General features: G+C 46.7%; 1 long non-coding RNA gene across 2 annotated transcripts in view; it reads right to left on the bottom strand.

Moving 5' to 3' along the window:
* LOC310898311 overlaps positions 1-24,184 on the bottom strand; it is a 49,368-nt gene that overhangs the window by 6,352 nt on the left and 18,832 nt on the right. The window contains exons 2-4 of one of the 2 annotated variants that reach the window (XR_014583187.1): positions 12,989-13,050; positions 6,471-6,515; positions 2,255-5,911 (exon numbers count right to left, since the gene is read on the bottom strand). This is a non-coding gene — a long non-coding RNA (uncharacterized lncRNA). Of the gene's footprint in view, positions 1-2,254; positions 5,912-6,470; positions 6,516-12,446; positions 12,522-12,988; positions 13,051-24,184 lie in introns of those variants that run through there. The other variant, XR_014583190.1, reaches the window with a different exon arrangement.

Below are 24,184 nucleotides of genomic sequence, written 5' to 3'. Positions count from 1 at the left end.
AAATTGCCGTGAAGGAAATGGAGTGGGGCTCAGTTTCTCTGACAATCATGGTGATACAGCTTGCATGAGAATTTATTTCAGTATGCTTCTCCAGCACACACCAGACTCCTGGGGTGTTTCGGATCTCATTTCCTAACTTTCCTGATTGGAACTGTGGCGTGCATTTGCTTGACTTTTTCCTTTTAGAGTATCGTTTGGGGTCTTGCTTGGTTTCTCACAGCCTTCCTGCCCTGTGTGCCTCACCTCTTCCCCAGCCCCGCCATAGCCGGGAGAGATAAGGAAATGCTGAGCCTATGCCAATGACCGCGGCTCCAGTGAACTTCAATTCATTTCTGCCCTTCTCCCAGCAGGAAGCACTCCCTTCTGAGAGGCATTATCCCACCCATGGCTATTTACAGCAGTCAAGAGTTCAACTTTTTTTCCCAAAGCATGTTCTGATTATAGTTCAGGGTAAAGGCTCCCCAAGAAAAGCAGAAACATCTCTTCCATACTTTCCAGCTCCAGAAAAAACAGCTGAACTGGTCTCTCAGATGGTCTCCAGAGTCTCCAAGATCACGGAGTTAGTTGTAAAAGGTGCCAAGGGATAAATATGCTGGGGGAGTTTCAGATGCTCTCCCTCGACATGCACAGCAGCTCACATGCTGGCCCAAGGACAGCAGCATCCTAGGTTCACAGCTGGCCCGAGGGTCTAGGTGAGGGTCTATTCCCTCTTTCTCCCCACAGTATTTTAATTTGACACAAGAGAGTTTCGTCTTCCAACTGCTGCTTCAGTTCAACCTCTTCTTTCAGGCTTTTTTTCATCTGATTTTGGGACACCAGCTGTTTGGAGCAAGAAATCCCTGCATTCGATTACACACCTTGGGGCAGAAGGCCAAAGTGGTGCTTAATAAACTGTCAGCTCTGCCAAAAGCAGCAACATTAAATCCTGTGAAATGGGCAATTGCTGCAGCGGAGATAGCTTGAGCTGGTGCGCTGGCAGGACGACAGCCAATTGCCTCTTGGCAACTGCCGAGCCAGGCTCAGGAGCTTACACATAGCTGCGAGCTCTGGCAGCGAGTCTCGGAGGCACCGCATGCCCAAGCATCCCGAGGACAGCAAAGTCCCTCACATCAGTGCCTGCCACCCAGCCCGTGAAGTGGCATTGCATCAGCTCCAAGAGCAAGAAGGGAAAGAGAGAGAGATGTTCACTCAAACTGGCAGCTGCCTTTTGTTTCCCGATGGCAGCTGCCAGCAAGAGGCAGGCAGGGCAAGGGAAAAACACACAAGAGCAACATGCTAGATGCAAAGCATATTACACGCTAGATTTAAAATAAAATAGCGTGCATGAGGGGTAAATATTCAGCATAACGCATGGCGACTCAGCCCCACCACTCTGCTTCCAGTTCCTAGGAACTGCGGCGCTGGGCTGCGCTGGCTGTCCTGGAAGAAAATTTTATAGGACGCGAGTGCCTGAACATTGGCTTTCTTCATCCGCTTGAGGCAGGTGAAAGAAGAAATATCACTTTGGTGGAGAAGGGTGGTCTGTGGCTGATCCTGTACAGTGGGCTCGTTGTTCCTCTCTCTCTTCTGACAGCCTGCTTGCTTCCTTTTCTCGCGGGAGTGCCTTTCAGTCAGTTTAATGCTTTTGGCAGGGCAGCAGCTCTGAAGCCCGATCCCCTCCCTCAGCAGAAGCGGTGCTGGCAGCAGTGCAGCACATCCCTCTCCTCCTGCACATCACCCCCAGCCAGCAACCCCAGCACCACCACCAGCCATGGCGGAAGCCCTTTGCCAGGGCAGAATCCACTCTGCAATTGCTGCCAGGGCATAGTTAATCCTGGACAGGGTCCGTATCTGACATCCCTGTACCTTCGCCTCCCCACACATCCCAACGTCTTTCCTCACAGAGGCACGTCGGTGAGGGTGGTCACACCTTCTCCACTCTGTTCGTGAGCACAGGTTTGGGCAACATGGTAAATTCGGCTCTGGGCTCCCTGGTACCAAAATGCTTTGGCCACACGGCGCTCACTCTGCTGGTTGGAACTTGTTTTAATGGCTCTGACAGGCCAACTTTGTACCAGCAGCTTCTTCTGCCAGATCAGATATTGCTTACCCACCCCACTTTAACTTCATGCCATGTTCAATATCGTCTCCCTGCACCGAGCTCACTTCATGCCAGATCAGGTATCGTCCGTCTTCTCCCAGCCACAAAGCACAAAGCTGGCACACGTTCCCCACCGAGCGCCCCGGCTAATCCACCAGAAACACGATCACACACCTGCACCTGCTCCAGGCCGCAAGGCTCTGCTGCTCCTCACCAGGCAGCACCGGGCACCCCAGCACCACAGGAGCTGGCACACAGGTGCCTCAGCACCGGCCAGGGCAGTGGCAGTGCCTGGAGGATGTAAAAAAATAAAAATAAAATAAATAAAAGAAACAGGTTACGGTGTTTTTTCCTGCTGCCTCCACCTGCCAGAGCTAACTAAAATTAGTCAAGTCACGCGAAGAAAACGCCTTTCCTTTATTTACTTGTTCTGATCGGGGAGTGTAAACACACCTGAAGTGGGTCTGAGCTCTTTCTCAATGCAAGGAAATGTTTCAGAGGGATGAATCCAAGGAACCTGGATTATTTTGAATGTGTACAAGAGAAAGAAACATATTGTGTGAAAGCGAAGTGACACTGAATGTGGCCATGGAGACAAAATGTGTTTTTTTTTTCAGCTCCTGCATGCAAGAGCAGCATTTCTCAAAGACAGCTTTTTTTCTATTTCACCGTCTTTCTGTTTATTTTAAGTGAAGCCCTTTTTTATCTTTTTTTTTTTTTTTTAGGTTTAATCTTCGTATAGAACATACTCCGTGACCCTGACAGAGGAAAAGAAGCAAAGTCCTACATCTATGAATGTGTTTAGAGACACCAAATGATCAAAGTCAACCCTGTGTGAGCAGCAGCTGAGTTACCCCTATTATCTTGCGCTCCCGGGTTTGACAGACCGCATCACTCAGTGTGTTGATGGATCAGTATTTGGTGCACGATGAATATTCACGGTGCATACTAAATTAACCAGGTGAGAACACACAGGTTTGTTTTGCATGTTAACTCTGTGTTAACGCTGCCCCTAAGTGGTTAAGTTGGTTTATTGCAAGTTAATTAGCCCTCATTTCAGGCAGTTATTTATTTATATGTCAAAGGCTGTCATGTTTTTCCTCTTTCAGCTTCGTGAGTAGGCCTCGCGTCTCTTTCTAGTTTGTGTTTGCATCCTGCTCTGTGTGGGTTTCACACAACCGCAACATTTACAGTCAGCTCGGCTTGGAAAATATGCATACAGGGAAACATGGATGCCTACTACATGTTTATTGCTCGATCCAAGAGAGGCTGTGATCCTGTTAGCAGGCTCCTCTCCCCCAGCTCGTTTTAATTAGCATTTCAAGGGATGCTCAGTACAGCAAGCTGGTGAAGTCTGAAGTTCTGACGGGCTGCTTTTTGCCTCTTTGCTCCTGAATTAATGGGGTACTTCGCAACTGTTCAGCGCCTGGGCACTGCCTGCCCTTTTCCAAGGTGTGTTGATGTTTCTCCTCGTGCTCCCATCCTCCTGGGTGGATCACTGCGGCACGCCGAGATCACACCTTCCCCTCCCAGGGCAGCTGCTGGAGGACAGGTAGCTGTTGGCACACCACCTAGCGCTGCCCAGGCTTCCCTTCTTCTCCCTGTGTGCCCACAGGGGAGGCAGATGAGGAAGAGGGGTGGCCATGTGCAGCTCGCTGTCTCTAAAGGGCTTTGTGATGAAACTGTGAACCAAATGGCTGCGGAGTTTGCCAACATGCTGGGCCTTCGAGGTGCCGTTTGAAATCACCCACCATCCTTGCTTTAGCTGCTTCTGGGCTGCGGCTGCCCTTTCAGGGACCGAACTGCCCCACGGAGAGTATTAATTACGTGGCCACCATGGCCCTCCAAAGTCCAAAGAGGTGACTTCTTCAGCTCCTCATTTAATAGAGTTGAGTCCCACAGATCAAAGCAGATTTTCATTTTGAAGTGCTTCTGCTCCCTTTGGGATGGTGTGCAGTAGAAATGCACATTGGTGCCGACCCTGCCTCATCCTCCTCAGTGGGGTCAGGGTCCAAACAGGCAGGGAGAGTCCGCGGCAGCAGGCAGAGCGGTGTGGGCACGCTGGGCTTGTACCTCTGGAGACCTGGATTCAAATTCGCAGTCGAGTCTCTAGATGAGCAAAGGAAACCTGGTCAATATCGCGATGCCAGCTTCCTGCGTTGCACCATGCAGCACAGCTATCCATCCCTCCTCAGGGTCTGTCCGCAGCACAGGGGGAGGAAGGTGAGGAAGAGCACTGGCAGCGCAGCTCAGGACACCTGGATATATTGGCAGGCTCTCTTGTGATTAACCCCATGGATTTATCAGCCTCTTGTTTTCACAAGCTCTAAAATTCCTGTCTAAGACACCGCTAAAAATGAAGAGCCGTGAATCTTCAGGAGGGTCTCCAGGCTTCGGCACAGAGCACAGGCGGCTTTTCCTTCATGCCACCGCTGCCCTTCACCTTGAACGAGCGACATTTGTCTCCCATCCCCTTTGCTCATAAGCATGCAGACCGGAGTCCGGGGAGGCGTCTCGCTGCCTCCAGCTCTGTGCATCCATACGTTACCTCCTTGCAACGCATCCAGCGCCAGGGCTCGGAGGGAGATGTCCAGCCCTTGCGAAGCTGGTGCTGGGGGGCTCGGGGGGGTGAGCAGACGTCCTGCCTTCCCCAATGCCCTGCCGAAGCTGCTCAGGGTGGAGCGCGCTGCTCTGCGGAGGAGCGAGGGCTGCCTTCATCCCGGCCTTGCGCAGCATGGTTGGACACGGCGTTAAGGAGTCCAGGCACTGGGATGCGAAATCAGACGCTACGGGCAGTGGGAGATGAGCTCACTCATCCAAAAAAAGGCTTCAGGAGGGCATCACTGAGGGCACCCCTACAGGATTCCTGCTTCTCTGCTTCCTAAAAGCCTGCCACCACATCTCTGCAGTGCTGTGTTTCTGACTAGGGCTGAGAAAGTCTACATGAAAGCTCAGGGACTACCTTAAATACCCCTAACCAAGCCTTCTTAAAACTCCTATTAAAATACAAACACCGCAGTCAAGACGGCAGGCTGGAGATCTGCCCAGTGGCCAAATAAATCAAAATATTACACTGTTTGCAAGCGCCCATTAAAATCTGACAACTGGCTAGTTCCCAAGGCAGCATGGATTTGAAAGATAGAAACAACGTGACCCTTCCCGCAAAGCAGCCCGGGTTTATTGCCTGCCCTTTCAAAGCAGAGCTCTTAATGCCGTCCTTTTCCCAGGGGCTGTGGAAAGGGGTTGCCAGTGGCCGCGGCTCCCTCACACCCGCAGCCAACACCGCCAGCCCCTGCCAGGGTCCCTCTTGCCCAGAAGTGCGGCTCAAAGCCTCGTGCCAGGATTGAGGCCAGCACAAAACCCAGCCATTTATCTGCATTCGCTGCCTTGGTGACGCCCGCGGGCACTTTCTGTGCTCTTGATCTGTTTTCCTAAATACGTTAATAAATGAAATGAAAGACAGAGAGGCTGGGGAAAAAAAAAAAAGAAAAAAGAAAAAAAAAGGACAGAGAAAACGAGCAGATTTTGATCTAGTAAGCAATTTAAATCTGGGCTGGCAAGCTGCATTCGTTCATTCATTAATTCAGTCGTGTGCTCAGAAAACCCCAGCAGGACTCCCTTCCAGTGCAAGAACTTCCGACTGTGAAATAAACCCCACGTAACCAGATTAACTATGAGGTATGTATCAGCCAGGTCTCAGGCATTAATTCAAGTATACTTGCCGTGCGCTGCACATCGCCAAAGCCTGATTTCTGGATCAGGTGTTGCTTGCTAGCAGGCATAAACTCTCCGAAGTTTCCTGTCTTCCGCCTCCGCCTGTATTGCTGCTCCCTGCTCAATAAATAAAAAAATATTATTATATGTGCTGTCAGGGAGTCTTGATTCAACTGTTAATAGCAACATTATCAATACCTTGTCTTTCAGTCTCACATAACTCAAAAGTGCTTGAACGGTTTTGTTCTGGCATTACGAAAATGAATCATTTTTGGGTTGAGCCCAAGCATAGAAAATCTCACCTTAAGACTTCAGCATTCGTAAATTCAGAATATATTTAGCGTGCAAAAACTGATGGGCGAGATAGAAATCTCTGCATAAGCTTAGTGTAGTCTTCCACCTAGCAAGTCTGCGCTATACTGAATCACCAGATGATTACTGTCTGTGTGAATAACTTCAATTATAGCATTATTATGTTATTTATCATTTGACGAATGAAGCAGGACGACAGCCTGTTTGCATCAGGTGCTGTACAAACATTTGGATGTGCTCAGACAAGATCCCGAGGACTATCCATAAAGTCAATGGGACATGAGGGGGAATCTTCAGACAAGGGCCCCTTTCCACGAGCAGGCTGATCTATGACCACTATAGCAAATGCTGCGGTCTGGCTTACCAACAAACAGCCTCGCCAAACTCCTGATTTTCTCTGCATGCTCCCCTGTGGACCAAGCAAAGGGGAACAAAGTCAGCATTAAGTCTGTTTGTACAGTCAAAGGCTATGAACGCATTTGTTTTAAAAGTGGAGAGTGAGAGGGCTTGGGTTGTTTGGATTTTTTATTTTAACTTTTTTTTTGAAATCTTGATCTGTCCAGGTTTTTAAACCTTTTTTTATTATTATAGCCATCTAAAATATATTTTACGATGCAGTTGAAAGTCATGTAGAGCCTCTACTGCAATTTCAATACTTTATTTCAATTCCAATTCCTCATTTGCTACGGGGAATCTAATGCATGATAATGATAACGCTTCAGTCGTGGACTGAGCTGGGATCATCCCGTTGTTAGTGAGTTGTCCCTTCTCTCCTCATGGAGGTAAATGTTAAAACAAAACTCGGTCCCTGTGTTCTTCACTATGCAGAGAAGTTCATGCTGCCAGGACCTTTGTCATACCTGCTCCACAGATGAAAGTCTTTACTTCCCACTTTTATCAGTATGGCACCTTTCAGGGATATTAGTTCAATTTTATGTTTTCAGCGAGTGCCTTTGCACACAGCATGTGTGTGTGTACCTGCTATCTCTCTGAAGTATGGAAAAGGCCACTTACCCACTGGCCCAATTAATTCCCAGGCTTTCACTGAGCTGGAATTTGGAAACTCTATGTATTCTTTTAGTGTGGACTGCAAATCCCACTCTTTAAATTGGATCTTTCTATGCAAAGTCCTTGCTAAGTCATTGTTTTTTCTGGTGACATTCAGCCATTCAAGAGCCACGTCAAAGAGAGCAGAGATAAAAACACGAAAAAATGGCTTTTGTCCTTCCTCTCATCTGGCTGTCAGGGAAGAAGGGTTCACAGCTTGGAAAATTTATGTTCATCAGAGTCCTCCAGTGCTATTTATCCAGTTCTATTCCAAATAATATCCATGAAGATTTTTAGCTTGTTAGCAATGAAAATGCTTAGCTGACATTGATTTTGGAGCTACATGGTGCTGAATACAAGCTGGTGCTTTTGCTCTTGAGCCATTGGATGTAATGCAAGAGCATGATCAGATGCTGGCTGAGATGAGAGTCTCCAAGGTGCATGTATTAACATTGCAGTGAAAAAAGCAGCCTCATCCCACCAACTTTAGAGAGTATCTCTGGCTTTTTGGTTCTTAGACATCTGTGAGCATCATCTTTTCTCATGCTAGTACAATCTGCTTTCTCTTTTCACAAGACTTCGAGGGACAGTGAAATCACTTCAAACCAATTTTATCACGTGAAAAAACAATTAACAGTGTTTCCAGGAGAGGAAAATTACAGGTATTCATCATGGATTCTGCAGTCACGAGCAGACCACAGGCACTTTTCCCTCTGACAACAGTATTTAGAATTGTATAATATTCTTTATTGTAACTTTTATTTCTAAATTCCATGAGTGAGGGATGCACAGTGGCTTTTAGCTCTGGGTTACACATCTATGTGATAGATAAAAGACAAAGGGCCTCCTAGTCTCAGAAATACTTTCCCTCTGCCTGTGCTGAAGTCATACTTTTTTTTTTTTTCTTAAGCTGCATAGGAGCTTCTTCAGCTTCTCCTTACAGAGCAGGTTTGACAGGTCACAAATGATTCTTCCAGACATTTTAAGCCCATTCTGCTTTCACAACAGCCTTTGCAAAGCAGACAAAGAGGAGAGAAGGAAGTAAACGCTCCCGTTTTCTGCCTTATCTCCTGCCATGAGCCTTGCCCAAGAGCAGGACGCAAGCTCCCACCTGCAGCCACATACATCTTCCTGCGCTTGTGGTAGGGCTCTGCTCACCTTACGAGCAGATGTGGGAGTACATTTGCTCTCATTCACACCAGAATAACTATTGTTAGTATAGTTTCAACCTTTTTTGAAGTCATAGTTAATGCGTCCCTCTCAGAGCTGCTACTTTAAAAATATAGTCTTCCTACTCTAGAAATGTGACCAAATGCTTTCTTTCTCACCTCGCTGTATCAGAAACACCCAGGCTCTAAGCTCACTTCGCCCAGACAGCCAGATGCTCTGTAGAACTTGTTGATATCTCCATTTAGTGTGCCAGCTGCAAACTGCATCACAGTAATTTTTTCCCCAGCCAACAAGACAACATCCACTAACTTCACTAGTCAGACTGGTGCAAATAAGAGCAGAACATGACTTTATCTTTTAGGCCGAGGAAAGCAACATCTTGCTTCTTCTGCTGTAAGGCTCTTTCTGCTGCAAGGGTAATGTGTCTTGTGCAGTCCAAATCCGCCAGCTCAGCTCTGTGGCCCCCTGGATTTCAATCCTCAGATTCAAACACAGCAATGGTGGTCCAACTTTCCTTATGACTCCTCTTCAGAATATGGCTTAACAGGTGGGGACTTTATGAGAACAGCTGATCAAATGCCTCCTTCATTATTCAGGCTAATTTCTTGAGTTCCCAGCCAATAACAGAGACCTTGAGTGGAATGGCTCAGATCTCTAGCAGAGCATGATGCAAACCCAGACTCACATGTCGGCTAATACCTGAGGACCAGATTAACAAAAATCTGTCTCAACACTGCTAACACATCCCACAGCAGAAGTCATCAACAACCCCAGTCTCAAGAAAGGCTGTGTGTCATTTCCTTGAAGGGTAGATGAGGACAAAGTGTATGCAGTGCATCCACACAGTACCAGGTTTACTGTGATTGTGCAACAGCAGGAAATGCCACTGAGCCATTAGTGTGTTTCAAAATACATTATGAACCACAGAACAGACACTAAATAATTTCTGTGCTGGATCAGAACAACAGAAAGCGGGTATTTGAGTAGCTTATACAGACTGAAAAGAAGAAGACATGGACCAAAACCATTAGCCTAAGTTTACCTACTAGTGTGCTTTGTCCATAAAGCATTATAACGTTGCAAGATCTGACGAACTTCAGAGAATCCAGACAGACTCTTGATGTATGGGTTTGCTTTTGAAAACTTCACTTTGGAGGCAAGAGAGATAGCCAGATATGTCCTGCATCTCAGGCTAATTGTACAAGAATATTTATTCCATTCAGTAAGTGTGCATCTGGTAGTGATGATTGCAAAGCTTGTAAGAAGGCTGATACTTCCTAGCAAGTGACATTTTTATGGTTAATAGAAACTGTCATAGAAACCACTTGGAGGGGGATATGTACAAGCTTGATTTCCAACTTAACTGTAAATCACTTCAGATTAGAATTAGATATCATGACAAAATCCTTCATCCTGTAAATTTCCAGAATGTAAGCAGCAGTGGCTCTGGGAGAAACTGTGATAAAACTAGAAGAAAAGTTTCTCATCCGGTTTTGACATCCAGCGTGCCTGAGATCATGTCTTCTCCGTAAATGATACCACATTACAAATGTGCCTGCTCTTTCATTTCTGGCTATTGTGTTAATAATAGGAAGTAGTCCTTCTTGTAGGCCAGGGCTCCTTGAGCAAGAGACTGTTCAAACGTGGAAGAGAAAGATGGGCGTCGTGCCAGAGACATCACAGGCAGCCTCAGACCTACAGTGCTGTAACAGTCTGAGTCATTCCCTGTGCTCCTACAAATACAAACGAGTACAATCCCAAGGCCTAGCGGGGCTTACACCATCAGCCTGTTGAGATGAGTATGCAAGGGATGATGCTAAGGGCAAGGTGAGAGTTTCTCTGCCTAAATATTCTTATTCCTGTGGTGTTCATGCCACTGATCTCCTGAGAAATGCCCCAACAGCCTCACAGCAGTTTTGTAATCACTGTAATGGTCAAAGGACATCAGTAAGGCAAAATCTGTGTGTAGAGACAATATCTTTTGTTAGACCAACTGATTATAGATGGGAAAATCAGGCAAGCTTCTGGACACAGATGTCCCTCTTCAGATCTCTAAAAGCCACTATTTGTAGTGCTGCCAAAGAAAAAACAATCAGCACAAAATGACCACTGTTCTCCTGCATATTAGAGTTCAGCTTCACCCTTCCAGCAGGGGACTGAGTCAGGGATGGTTTTGCAACACCCACCTTTCAAAGGAGCCCATTTCCCTCTGGCAAGTGCGGGAGCACTCCCAGAGCCCTCTGGCAGTTGTATCTCCATGCTGTGGGTCTCCATTCCTTTCCCCTGCTACAGAGGTGCCCCTGGCCCCTCTGACTTTACCCCCCTGCCTGCCTGGCTGAGAGATCTTGTTCCTTTTGGGCCTCACCCATGTATGACACGGAGAGGTCACAAAACCTCCTTTCCCCAACTTTCTTATTTTCACAGAGATGGAAAAGTTCCACGAGAACATGGGGCAGTTCCTTAGAACAGTGTCTGTGCTGTTCTCAGCATGGGACGGCAGGGCCAACTTACTTCTGCAATGGTAGTAATAGCACTCCAGCACTCAAGACCCAGGGCAACTTCACCCGGGAAACTCAAATTCTCCACAAATAGGAGAAAGACCCTTGAGAAAACCTGGTATGAAACCAGTGGAAGATAGAAACCTACTCATTAAAATGTTTGAGATAGAGCACAGTTGCAGAGCCAGATTATATTCCAATTTGCAAGGGTCCCAGTACCCTCCTCCCATGGCTGAAGGACATTTCTTGGCTGCTCTCTTTCAGCTGGGCCCTGCTCCCAGCAGAGACAACAAATAACCGTTTCAACTGAAGTGCCACTGCACTGTACAGCATCGCTCTGCAGCCCTTGCCAAAGCACCAGTCACACACTATTTACCGCAAGCTGGAGAATTCACTAAATCTGGCCTATTTTAAGTCAAACAGGGGCAGTTCCAGCCCTCACAAGGACAGCCCTGCCAGCTGCCCCCCCTCTTGCACAGTAGGGAGAGGAAGGGGGCATCCATGTCTGATACCTGGGCTGAGAGCAGCCACGGCAGCGTGCTCACGCAAGGAAATAGGTGGCTGGTGGGGAGTTACAATGGAAAAGCAATTGCACTGCACCTCTCAGAGGGTACGGGCACGTGTAAAAGGCTGCTAGCAGCCTGAGCCAATTAATTTCCATATTCCCTTTCAGTGAGATGTGGAAATGAAGCGTGTTGCATTCAGCATGGGATGCTTAGTATGGGGGGGGGGGGGGGAGGGGGAAAGGGGAAAAAAAAATGAATCAGCAATCAGTAAATTCAGAGGAGGGGCAGGAGGAATGGGTCTGAACAGATGAATCAGCATTGGTTTCAGGTGATGGAGGGAAGGAGGCATTTCTGCTCCACTGATTTGTGCAGCCTGATTGAAGTGAGCCCAGCACTGGCATTGCATAGGAATGGGAACTCTCTGATAGGCTGTGAACGCTATGAAGGGAAAAAATCCAGCAGTCATGCAGACAACGTCTTCATTAAGTACATTTTGTGACCTCCCAGCTGATTGGACATTTTTTGACTGACTTATAGTAATGTTATAGACATTTGGGGTTTGTTGTTTGTTGGTTTTTTAAGCATATGGCGACAGTGTGTGGGGTAATGAATTTTAAGCAAGGCTGCATGAAATTCAATCACTTAATCTTAAATTACAAGCCACTGGCTGCCAAAGCAATTTTTGAGATGGAAATTCGTCTGATTCACAGATTCCTTTGCCTCTTTTAAGGAACAAATGAGTAAACAAACTAAGAAAATGTTATTTGCTTTTTCAAAATTTGCTAGCAGGAAAAGATTAAATTTCTTCAGTGGTATTTGGCAGTGCCTGCTTTCCCCTCTGTAGCAGGTATCTGGAAGAATATGATTCATGATGAACAGATATCATTTCCAACATTTCTCTGTTGTATAGCCAAGAGTTGAGCCTATTGTTTTAAACATTGCAGGGATGCTAATTAAGGTATACCAGAGATTACAAAACTTATTCCAGCAGCCTTGGAAGTCCTAGAGGAAGCAATGGGCCAAAAATATTTTTAGAGGATATATCAAAGAGATTGGTGATACTCTCAGAGTCCTTAGTCAGCCAGGTAAAACCTCTCGGGATTACCCAGGGATTACTCACACAAGTAATTGTTGCAGACTCAAAACTCTTCTGTGCTCACTCTCCAGCAATCAGGTTGTTGTAGGAAGAGCACTCTTAAAAAGAGACAAATACCAAGGCATGAGTGCTAGACTGGGTGCTAAGAGCAATTAGACCTTCTGAAGACCTGGCCCTGGGTCTCATGCCCACGCAAGAGACACAAAATGAGTAGAGGGTTACTCTGGTCTCACTCCAGTACAAACTGGGAGTCTGTGGTACTGGTTTCATACACATGGACGTGACCCGAGTCCTGTCTGCAGCCTCCCCACGCCCTGCACACAGCAAACCTCCCAGAGGATACGGACCCAGAAATAGGCAAGAGGCACCTGTTCCCCTCTGGGGATTTGTGCCTCGGGGAGCAGCATGCTTTCCTGCTTCGCTTCATGGGGCTGCGGTGTGGCTGACCAGTGCACCAAGGACTGCAGGGCAATCTGGTGTCCTGGTAATGGGGCTGGGTGAGTGCCACCGGGTCAGGCAGTATTTCACAGCAGCACGTACAGAGGAGAAAGGGGCAGACACTAACCTTCAGCATACTTGCTCCCTTGCGTCAAGTCCCTGCAGCTACCCATTTTCTGACTTTCTACCCTGAAAGAAAAAAAAAAAGTGTTTTGAGGAATAAACATCACAAACCAATTCATTACAGGAGATTTTTATTCATTTGTTTACTTTCTAGATACATCAGACCCGCCTGAGACAGTCATACATGGTCATTGCAGTGTAAAATTATTCTCCCAAAGAAATAATTACCAAGCAGGTAATCTTCTCTTAATAAACAGTATGTGGTCATGCACTTCCCTAAATTTTATTCAACCCAGAAAAAAAGGCTGCAAAACAAATGTGGCTTTCTTATTTCTCTCTCTCCTCCTTTATTTTGTGAATCAGGACATCCATGCATTATTGAGGCCTGCTCAACATGGAGCTGCCTTTAAAGCAGACTCTCTGCATTGAGGATTATGTGTGGATTATTGCTGAGAGATCATTCAGAATCAGAGCTAAGCATTTACCCAGAAATCATTTGTAATTCCAGTTGCCCCTTATTTTGGCTAATAACGGCTGTAAGGACAATTGGATCAGCGCTGTGTACCTGTCAGCTGCGCCGAAATTCCCAGTACAGTCCTGAATTGTGTGCTGCACGATTACCAAGGGAAGCTCAGAGCTGCCTCTTATCTATTTTGTAAATCCTCTTAATGCGGTTGCTGCCGGATCCCCCACGCACTACTGAATCAGCACCTTCTGTCAGTCACTTGGAGGGGAGCTCTGCCTTCAGAGGAACTGATTCAGCAGGGCCGGGGACCACCACGCTGCCAGCACCAGCAGCACCAGCATCCCGAGAAAGGGGGAAACGCACATCAGCGAGTGTGGATGCGGAGGCAGGAAAAACAACGAGGGGGAGTAAGGGAGGAGGGAAAGAGCCAGAGGGTGAGGGAAAGGCTACAGGAGGGGGGAATAGTTCAGGGAACAGAGTGCCTACGAGAGTTGGTTGTATGAGGGGAGGAGGAGAGAGGGGGAGAACAGAGGTAATGGAAGGAAAGAGGAGTCTGGAGGGAGAAGGGAAGAAGGGGGAGCAGGCAGACGAGTGGGCGCTGAAAACTCCAGACAAAGGCGTCCAGCAGCCACCTTCTTCCTCTGTTTTCCGTAGCACTGGTGGGGAGCTGCCCCTCATCAGGCAGCCCCTACCCACACCGCGGCAGAGAGGCTTTCTGCAGAGCGACGAGGCGAGCTGTGCTGATCCGTGCGGCTGACACGGAGGACGGCAACTGACCACCGCCAACATGAGTAACGTGACGTGGTGTGATGCAGTGAGATAGGACGGGACGTGACATGACGTGACATGAACAACCAGCAGCTCAGGGACCTGTCTCCCCACCCATCCTCTGCCTCTCCCTGCCCACCTGCCTGAGGAGAGGGGACAGGCAGGGCCTGGCTTCCCAAAGGGGCAGGACCCCCCCCATGTCCATCCATGCCCCTCTCGCTGCTGCAAGCTAGCGCATATTTGGGTTTTAACTTTCGCTAGAAAGCGCCCCTCCCCAGGAGCAGGACACACACACTTGAGCCCTCAAGGCTCTTTGAAAAATCGATCTTTCCCAAGCTGTACAAGAAGGATCACTAAAACCTCCAGCCACTGCATCTCACCGCCACGGTAGTATTTTTTTTAAGCAAATCCTCGCCTGACTGACAGAAGACAGAAAAAAAAAAAAAAAAGAGAGAAAGAAAAAAGGAAAAAAGTTCCTTGGGTGTTATCCATTTTGCATGCACATAAAAGATGAACTTCCCTTTGGAAACAAAATGCGCAGAGTTACGGTTTGAAAGGGGCCTCAATTTGGCTTCGACCGGGTGCAACTAATTGCGGCTGCGAGCGGCGGCAGGTGCGAGCAGGCAGCTGAGGCGCCCTCCCCCGCCCCTACCCCCCGCGGAGCCCCGGCCTCCCTGGGGAGGCAGCACGGGGAAACGGAGGCCGGGGGAGACGCCGAGGGGCGAGCGGGGGGTTTGCAGGGCCCGCTCGGCTGCTTTGTGCCTGAGCATGGCAGGGCCCGATGGCGCCGTCTCCACTGGTGTCAGATGGTTCTGGGAGGCTTCAGAAGGTTCTAGAAGGCCTCCCTGGGCCAGGAGCTGTGGGCTGCTACAAATGATGATCCCCAGGCCAACTTCACTCCAGGTGAAGGCTGCTTTTTAACTGAGAAGTGGTCAGGCACTGGGACAGGCTCCCCAGGGCAGTGGTCGCAGCACCGAGCCTGCCGCAGTTCAGGAAGCATTTGGACAACGCTCTCACACAACCACAGCCAGGGGAGCGCAAAGCACACTTTGTCACTACCTTTCCTGAAAGCTCGTTTTGCCTGCAATGCTTTTAGCAGGGCAGACAATTGCATTTGCAGTCTTAATTCTTTCATTCTTTTTGTGTCTTTTAAGAGTAACTGAATCACGGAGATAATGCACAGGCTTTCACAAAGGGGATCTACGATTCCACTGCCCACAGCCTTCTCCTCCCACTCCTACCCGTTCGTCCCCTTACTTAGGAGCCCAGGGGACATGACAAAGAGGGTGAGCCTGTCTGGGCAGGAGCTGTGGGTTTTTTCTGCCGTGTCCAGGCACACCAAGGGACCGTCAGTTGTGACCGAATGGCAGACTTGGGCAGTTTGAGTGCCTGGCCCAAGCTCCCAAGTAACAGAGGCAGTGAAGGATGTCTCAAAATTCATTCCTGAAGGAGCTAGAGCACATCCTTCAGGGGCAAAAAGAAACCCTAATCCCGATTTGAAGATGTTGGTGTTTGCCCCCACAGTCCTTGGTAATTAGTTCCACTGGTTAATTACCCTCACTGTTAAACATCTGCACCTTATTTGTAGTCAAAATTTGTCTGGCTTCCAGCTTCCAGTTGGATCATATTACCGTTGCGTCAGCTAGATTGAAAAGCCTTCTATTATCACATTTCTGTTCTCCATGTCAGTACTCGGGGACTGTGATCAAGTCATCCTCTCAACTTCATCTTCGTTAAGTTAAACAGATGGAGCGTCTCCGCCAGTCTGTCACTACACACCATGTTCTCCAGTACTTAGTCATTTTGCTCCTTGGCCTGTCGTGGATTCATCCTCACCTCAGCCACAATCTTCCTGAACTGTTAAGACATACTCATCTTTTTTAGGGTCTTCCCCTTCTAGCTCTGGAGTCTCCAAACAGGACTGTGGTCTATATTCTGTTGCTGGATGTAAGTCCTAGTGCTTGATTACAGAGAAGGATACATTTTTTAGGTTTGTACCCATCTCATTAAGCAACTGAGACCGTGATGCCGTGATGATACCTGTTTTACTCTTTAGCCAGAGTTCTCACTGTTACAGAGTTTCCTGGGAAATAGTGGGGCTGGGAAAGCAGTCATCACGTCCCTCCACTGAACTTCCAATTGCACAATTGGAACAACTTCCAACAGCACTAAGCTGTTGCCTCTGAGTTCTGCTGAAGACCTAATCTTTTCCTTTGTTGCAGTCCCTAATGCTGCTGGGTTTATTTGGGTGAAAAAATAAGTTATCCTTAGTGGTGGATAGTGGATAGATAGTAGGTTCATACAGAAGTGGATGCCATTTCTTCTTAATCCTCACTGAGGAATCGCCACCTCCCATGTATTCCCAGAGAGCTCAAGCGTGCCACTAATGGTAAGCAAACTGCTTCGTGATGGGCCGCCAAAAAAATCCAGACCAGTGTTTATGTTGTTTTTTTTCCCTAAGGGAGACATGGAGCGGCTTTCCCTGTGCCTGCAGACAGCACAGAGCTGGGACTGCAGCTCCGCAGCACAAGCAGCTTTTGTTCGTACAACCACACACACGGCATGGGAGCAGATGCAGCTCTGAAGCACAGAAACAGAGGTGGTGCAGGCAGCCCATGGGCCCATCTCCTGTCTCAGGAAGTGTAAATGCAGTGGGATTTCCCTGTGATTCCCAGAGCTGAGCGCTGAATCCTGAGCCTGCACTGCCGGTGAAACCCCACACAGCAGCATCAAGGTTTCTCGGTCTTCAATCACCAAGTATCTGTTAGGCAGACAGTAGAAAGGTGAAAGTTAATGCCCTACCACCTCTTTTTCCTTCCCCTTTCAATACTGAATTGCTTCATAACTAGCTAAAGCTTTGCTTGCCCACTGCAGTGACTTTTGTGGGTGTCACACGGATGCTGCAGGACGGCAGAAGAAAAGCGATGTATTGAGGCCACATGTATGTGGGCAGAAGGGTTTCTGTGGCGATTGCCCCTGTTGGATTTGCACACCGTATGAAAACCTTCAAGGATGCCAGTGAAGTGCTGGTAACAGGAGCATGTCCAAACACTGTGCACACTGCTGCTTTCTGATTGTCTCGTTCCTGGGTTGAGGAATCAGCTATGCTGTAATCAGGGATGACCTGTGTTTTGGATATTGCACATGGAGCCGAAATTGTGGTGAGCAAAGCCTTGCAACTACTTAAACGAATGGGAGCTTTGCCAGTGACTTCAATGGATCTATGATTTCACCATGACATCTGTCGTGCATTAGCTACATCGGTATCGATGTAGCAGGCTGAAAACCAAGGCCTGGCCTATGCCAGTTTAGAGTCAGTGGAGGAGTACTGATACCAGTATTTGGGGGACAGCCAGAGCCAGATACAGCACTTTCATTATTGGTATAACTGCAACCAGGCTTGGGGGTAGTGAAGCTTTTATTGTCCTAGTAAAAATGATCCCTCTCATCAAAAATTATATTGGTGCAAAACCACTGGGGAGGGAGACTTGGTTTTCATGTCAGTGTGATCAGGATGTACTGCCAAATTCACAAGTGCACCTTAACGTGCATTTCACTAACACAAAACACTATGAATAAAATAAAAGTACTACATTGTTTCACTACCACGTGGACTAAAAAGAAAATGTTTTTACAGTATGAAACATTATTTTCATGCATAAAATAATGTTTAAAAAAGCTGTGTAAATAACTGCTCACAGAAATCTAAGTAAAATTAGCCACACACAAAAATAAAATAAAATAAAATAAAATAAAATAAAATAAAATAAAATAAAATAAAATAAAATAAAATAAAAATCTAGAGGCTCTGCACAACTCTAATAAATATCCCAAATATCTGGACTAAATAACAGAAGTCTGGTAAACATTTCAACTTCGAAAAAAGAAAAAAATAAGTCCTGGCTTTAAAATAGCTTCTCCTTTCTGCAATTTTTTTTTTCTCACAGTCCAAATAACAGAGTGAAGAAGAACCTGATCTAATTCCCATAGGTCTCATTAATGAACCTGCAAAGGGAATGTGCTGGAATTGCTGAGGGCTCTCACTCCATTTAAAACATGTAACAAAACCAAAAAATACCTACCTGCAGTGTTTCGGGGGTATACAAAGTTTGTGTTCAGAACTGCGTGGCTGGAGATTTCTGGCACAGACAGCACACTAAATCTTCTGAGTTTCCAGCTGCGCCCCTTGCCAAGCTCTCGATGCAAAGCCGGAGCCAGGTCCTGCCTGCCCGTAGAAGACGGAGGTCTCCTCTGCCACTATCCCTGTTCCTTACAGCGGGACCACTCACAGCCAGGCTGCATGCGGAGCCTGGTGTCAGCTGCCCATGGGGCTGAACTTCCCAGCTATTCCGTGCTTCTTAATTGAGTGTCCCCCACCCTGGGCTTGCTTTTCTGAAGCAGGGTTTCCACACCCCTGCTTAGTTCAGACACAGGGCCAAGAATTGAGTGGCGCGATGTACTGGTTGCTCTGCTCCGGGGACTGGCAGCTGATGCTGGGCCTGAAGCACGCTTTGTTTTTCCCCTTGCCGTGGAGGGAGTGGGAAGCAGTTCCTGGATGCAGCGATGATGCACATTGCTTTGGGAACTACAGCCATTCGTTCCTGGGTGTGTGAAATCAAGATCCAGTTAATCCACCCACGCACCAGCCTCACCTTTCCTTGCAGCGTTGTGAAAATGTGCAGCCTAAGCTATGGTCTAGCTCTCCAAGCTATTGCATTCTTCTGTCTGTATCAATTTGGCTCTTATGTCCTAGGCAATACCAACATAGCCGATCCAAAATGAGTTATCTGGGTTGGGGATCCTGGCTCAGCACAGTACAAATAGAGGACCAGATGCAAACCTTTACTTTGGGTTCCCGCCATCTCAAATCTACATGAGTAGAGCTAATTTTGTTCCAAATAAAATGAAGATTGTCTGTTTTTTACCTCCCACGTCCTTCACATAGTCTGTTTTTGTTTACTGAGACTGGGGTTACTCAGCCTTTTATCAGGTCTTATTTAGGAAGACTGAAATGCTCAGTCCCTCCTACTTCTTCACATCCAGTCCCCTGCTCTTGTTGGCAGTCACGTCTTTTTATACCATTTATAAACTGATCAAGTGCTGTCTAAAAACTAGTTACATATATATTTTTGTTGTTGTTGTTGTTCCCACTGCTCATATTGAAAAGGTGCTCCAGAACCTCCTATTTCAGTCACGCTTTTTTGCTTAGTATGATGGCAACTCCAAATAAGGGAAGGCAGTCCGAAAGGAATAAATAATATTGTGCGGAGAAGAAAAGCAACTAACCTACACATTATCATTAAACAACAGGACGTGACAGGCAGTGTAATGTTTCTGGTTTTGTTGTGAGTCAGGAAGATGAAGGTCATGTGATATCAGCTCTCTCTGCAGCACAATAAACCTTATTAACATTATAAGATAAAAATAAATATTCAACAATTAAGGGAAAAAAGGGTCACACGTTTGCATCTGCTGCGGATTATTGACAGCAATCTGACATTACCATCAGCTAAACCCACTGCTCTATTTTGTCCAGAGTTTCTAAAGCCATTATATAATGATCAGTCTAATAAAGTCTAGATTAGAGGCATTTCTCTTGTGTACAAAGAGATTGGCTTTTGGGTTGCCTTGTGGAAAAGCAACATTATTCTTAGGGAGAGAAAGGGTTAGTTGTCTCTAACAGCGATCCTGATGAAAAATGTAAACTGTCTGAGGCCATTTCAGACCTCTGGCAATATTTTATGCTAACAGGTTTATGTCTGAATTAACAAAGTTCTCTAACCACTTAGTCTGTTAAAACGCAGTTATTTTCCCCCCTTGCTAGGAAAGCATGTGCCAACCTAAATTTGGATTGTGTTTATTACCATTTGCAATCACCTGGTGTCAGAGGCCACGTGAATCCTGCGAGTTTATCTGATTTGAGTCTGGTGCATCCAAATGTACCTTTCAACTTGTTTCTTCATGCTGTGCATGTCCAGAGTGTTTTGCAGTAATACCATAAGCCCCTACAAGTGCATAGAGTGATAGGAAGGAGCAGAGATACTGTCCCTTGGGTACCACATAGCTCGGAGGAAGGTGCTGAATTTGAATCATCCTATATCCACTGACCCAGCATCAGAATGCGTGCTGCCTTTCTTTTCTTCTTTTGTTCCTTAAAATGGGGTGGGGGAGTGCCAGGGCAGGGCAAATGTCACTTAACGAAAAGATGCTATCAAGGCAGGTAGCACCAAGGTATGACTCCTCTCATACGCCATTTTATGGCACACATGAAGATTCACAACACAGCATTGACATCTACCAGCTACTGCCTGCCACAGGCCTTGCCCTCTGCTGCTCCAAGGCCTGGGACCACGGATTGAGGGGTAAAGGACCTCATCCCAGCTTCAGCCCTCCTCGCTCAGGACCATGAGCTGCCCACAGTAGCGGGTGGCCCAGTACCTGGGTTACCAAATTTTGCTCTGGGGTCTTTAAAGGCAGGAGTTGCTAGCAGATACATGGCACTGCAAAGACACAGCTGCCTTGCTTCCCCAAACCAAGGTGGCCCAGCACGGTGCTTCGCCTTGTGTCTCTATGGTTCATTTCCAGTTAATTAAAATCTTCCGAAAACTTTAGTCAGCTGGAACATCCATCTTATCCTTGCTTTCTTTTGAGAAATACAGGGCTGATTTCAGCCCTGGGGGGACTGTCTACATTGGCCTGGGAAATCATGTTAATACTTTTCAAAAAAAAAACTTTGCCTATAAACACTTTTCTTGCCTGAGAGGCAACAGCAGTTTCACTTGGCTACCAGAGGCCAAGTTCTTTAAAACTGGTTTGTATAAGGCAGTTTTACAAACCACGTTAAAGAGATGCTAGGCCCCGTTTGCATTAGCACCTTTGTCAAGGAGATTATGTTTAGCTCCAGATCATTAGGGAAATGATAAGACATTTTTCCTCTTGCCAGCTCAAGCCAGGCCTGAGATTTGCACCACGGATTTTGGGCAAAAGGCCAGTACTGGGATACTGCAGTCCTAAAAGCAGTTTCCTCAGCTGTACCAGGAGCCTGCCCGTAAGAGCAGGCTGGCCATTGCAAGGGGTGCAGGAAGCCAGTTTGGCTGACAGAGGCTTCCAGATAAAAATATATCTATCTGTGCTCAGGGCAGCTGGTAAAATGCAGTCCCAGTTGCATTTTCTCCAAAGGTTCTCTCTGAACTCAGGACACTTTGCAAACAATATTCCTGACCCTGGCTGGCATGACCCTGTGAGCACTGCTGCGGAGTTGCTCTCCTGATGGGGACTGGTTGCAGTCAGGGCCATTTGTTGTCCCAGGCCAGATAGGTTTGGGTGACTGTTCACCCACTGATGTGAACATCTGGCACTGTTTTAAATCCTTTGTCAACCAGATAGGGAGATGGGCAGGATAAGATGCACCAGCACTTAGAACAGCCCTGTACCTGCAGCTTCTCCTCCTTAGGATTCCTGCTTTCACTAAGATTAACGCAACCTGATAATCTGGAATTAGAATTAAAGCAAGTTTTGTAAAGTTCTACAGAGTAACCATGGACCAATTAAGCTTTGACCTATCTGCATTAGCAATGAAGTGACAATTGGCCAATCGTGTGAGCCATTTTTGCATATCTCCTCACAAATGCCTCAGTATCACTGTTTTTAAATGCTGTGGCACTGGTTTCCAGGAGTAGCTCACCAGAACAGGGGTACAGCAAGAAAGATCTCCAGGTAGGGGCACAGATCCTACCCAATTGTAAATGCATAATGTATATCTGTAGGCTTCTGTATCATATGGAAGTTCAGAGACAGATAGGTGGAAGAATATGGACCTTAGTTTGGGTCACGTGCTGCATGGGTAATTTTTTGATTGCTTGGGGTTGTGGCATCCCTTATGGAAAAGGAAAGCATTTGTTTTATTGTCTTTAGAGGAAGAATACATATTTGCCTTGGCATTACTAAAGAATTAAGTCCTTCGTTGTGTCCCATTGACAATTAGCTTTTAGCGCATTTAGACTCTGCCTGTGTAACGCTTTTCTGTAGTGCTTTTAAATCCAGGAATAGATACAGGTCGGGCTTGTTTCTGGAGACTGGACATGCCCAGGGATTCTTCCACACAGCCCTGACATGTTTCTCCCTCCCTTGGCTGACACAGTTCAGCCCCTTTGCAAGGTACTAGCCGCCAGCAATTAGTACTGGAGTCCCAAGGGACTTCAAAGGAAGGAAGGAAAGGGTGCACTTATGGGACAAAATTTACTTTTTTTGTCTTCTGTAAAATTCATTTGGGAATTCAACGTTCAAGAGTGCCTTTTCTTTATCTGCTGTATGCTAGTGGCCTCCTAGTCAATGCTAGTCAGACACCTTCCTCTCCTGACCCTTCTGATAACTTGTTCTTAACATGAGCTGACCTGCTTTAGAAGGACACATTCTTTTAATTTTAGATAGCAATGTTTTGCTGTTACCCAGTTGCCTTGAAATCACTCTTATGTCAGGTGAAAGTAAAATACAAATATAAATATTTATATGCAACTCCCCAAACAGACCACACAGTTAAAAAAGATGTACACACAGAAATGCTAAAGTCTTTCTGTAGCCATTCTGGTAAGTCCAGAGAGACTCAAAACTTTCTATCAAAATATATTCACTTCATCTCCTCTAAAAGCTTAATTACCTTTAAATGTTTCAAAGGGCAGTCTTGCTGCTCTTCCAATGAAAACAAGCACTCTCACTCTGAGATGCAAATGTCAATGCACTAGACCGAGTTGTCGCATCCTGTTCTTGACTTGACTAAATCAGCAACTCCTTCACTCATTGAGGGCTAAATTGTCCTCCCCCTTCAAAAAAAAAAATAACGATGCACTGTGACTCATCTTCAATGCAAGTGTCTGTGTCCGTTAAATGCTGCATTTTGTTTCAATCCAAGCATTAGCCAACACACTTACTACAAGCATCACCAAGGGTAAACATGCATAGTTCATTAATCGTTCTTGATTGACACCAGGCATTGTAGTCATTGACTAGTGCAAGGCAACAATGGGATGGAGGGGTTCAAGCCTAACAACTTCTCTTTTCAGGACTCCAGGAACAGTCTTATTTCCTACTTACTCCAGGTTCACACCCCTGGGAAATGTGTTCCTGCCCACTACCCACTCCCTGCCAGCAAGGTAAGAAAGAGCAAGTGGTTAGTACATAGAGAAGCTGCACTGAGATACTGTTGTCCATTTGTAGGGCAGGTGTTGGCTACTAGAAAAGTAGCCAAGGCATATAGGAAAGCAAAAAGAGGGGAGTACTAGGTACTCTTCTAGCTAAGACTGCATCTGAGCTGGTCTCTTTGGTTCGTGTGGATCTGTGAGCTCTGAACACCATTGTATCCCACCTTTTCTCTGTTTCATAAAGTTGCTTGTAGCATCAAGGAGCAGATACTTGCAAGCCCTCTTTTAGAGAGCATGACTAACTTATTTTCATGCATAGAAGGGAAAACACCTGGTATTAAACAGAGTGTTCTCAAATGTGATGTTTGGGAGGAAGCCTGTCAGAAGAAGGACTGGACAAAGCTATTTGGTCACCTTGACAAAACACCTGAGTGATATTAATGAATATTTGTAACTGGCTGAACTTTGTCCTTTGGAGACTCACTCCAGCCCCTTTCTCTAGACCTGGCACAAAAGCAGTGCAGCAGCTAATGCCTTTCCCAGCATTCTGAAGGTTTCTCCACAAAATTTTCTCCCACTCATCACAAACTTCCTCCCAGTGAAGACACATCCCTTAATCTGACCATTCACCAGTCCCTGTCCTATCACTGCCTGCAACTGTCAGTTTTCAAGCATAATAGGGATGCCTTGCCAGATCACCTCTCTGTGGGCCATCACAATTTATTCTGCCTTTCAAGAGGCACAACCTTTTTAAAATCCCTCTCAAGTCCAATGGAAGACTCAGCAGCTATCTGCATCTCTGGCACAGGGAAGGGCACTTGCCAAGGCA

The sequence above is a fragment of the Anser anser genome (genome assembly GCF_964211835.1).
Source record: "Anser anser genome assembly, chromosome: 1".
In the NCBI taxonomy this organism is placed as follows: domain Eukaryota; kingdom Metazoa; phylum Chordata; class Aves; order Anseriformes; family Anatidae; genus Anser; species Anser anser.
This window is presented reverse-complemented; position numbering and strand designations above follow the sequence as displayed.